The following is a 1,107-nucleotide window of genomic DNA, read 5'->3' on the forward strand; positions in this document are numbered from 1 at the left end:
TGGCATGTGCTGTGGTTTGAATGTGTCCCCCCAAATCGATGTGTTGGAAACTTAATCTCCAATGCAACAGTGTGGAGAGGTGGAAACTTTAAGAAGTGATCAGGTCACAAGGACTTTGCCCTTACGAATGGATTAACATCATTGTAATGGGAGTGGTCAGTTACTATGAAGGCGAGTTTGTTATCAAAGTGAGTTTGGCCCCCTCTTGCTCTCTTATTCTCACTCTCTCTTGCCCTTCTGCCTTCTGCCTTGGGATAACGCCGTATAAAGTCCCTTACCAGATGCTAGCACCATGCTCTTGGACTTCCCAGCCTTTGAAACCATTAGCCAAATAAATTTCTTTCATTACTAGTCACCTGGTCTCAAATATTCTGTTACAGCAGCAAACAATGACAGCGTGGACTAAGCCAGCATGTCTTACAATGTTTGTTTGAAAACTACATTTCAAGCTTTGTGCAATGGCAGTATTGTAGCCAATGAGGTTTATCTGAGGCCCGATTATTGCTAACTGAAAACTTTTCCCAATGCCCCACCATGACAACTTGAATTATAGTCGGCATTGGCAATTTTTGACAGTCTCTACAGAGACTGAATTAAAAAAAAAAAAAGATTACATTGCAAATAGCACAATATGGCAACTCTAGAAAGTGGGTTCTCTCCCTCCCTAGAGTTTGTTATTATTGCTTTTGTGTATATTTTTGTTGTTTGTTTCTTTGTTTAGTGACTTCTCTGAATGAATTCTTTGTATTCTTTGTTGTGTGTAGCCACTTGAATTCCTGCTGAGTGAGCTTACTAGTCAGCTAATGATTACAGAGTGATTTCCTTAGACACTCGAAACCAATAAGCCTGTCGGTCTTTGCCAGTGGGCCATCTGTGTATGCTGGGCACACCTTTAGGACTCAGTCGGGCAGCTGACAACTCTCCTAGCCTTCACTTCCTCATTGTGCAGAGGTTTGAGGCCAGCAGAGGTCAGAGCTCAGGGCCTTGTCGGGTCTTTCTTGAGCATGCAGACAATGCTGGGCATGCGCACAGCCCAGCGTGGCCTTGTAGGATCCCAGGAATATGCAGGAGCTTTTCAAAGCCCCATTGACATCTTGCTCTCCAGCT

General features: G+C 43.8%; 1 non-coding gene across 1 annotated transcript; it reads left to right on the top strand.

Annotated features, from left to right (window-relative positions):
• Positions 1-447: 447 nt before the first annotated feature.
• LOC120363687 (U4 spliceosomal RNA) lies at positions 448-588 on the top strand. The gene has a single exon (XR_005579144.1). It is a non-coding gene; the product is annotated as a U4 spliceosomal RNA (small nuclear RNA).
• The last annotated feature ends 519 nt before the right edge of the window (positions 589-1,107 follow it).

The sequence above is a fragment of the Saimiri boliviensis genome, chromosome 3, assembly GCF_048565385.1.
Source record: "Saimiri boliviensis isolate mSaiBol1 chromosome 3, mSaiBol1.pri, whole genome shotgun sequence".
Taxonomy (NCBI): Eukaryota; Metazoa; Chordata; class Mammalia; order Primates; family Cebidae; genus Saimiri; species Saimiri boliviensis.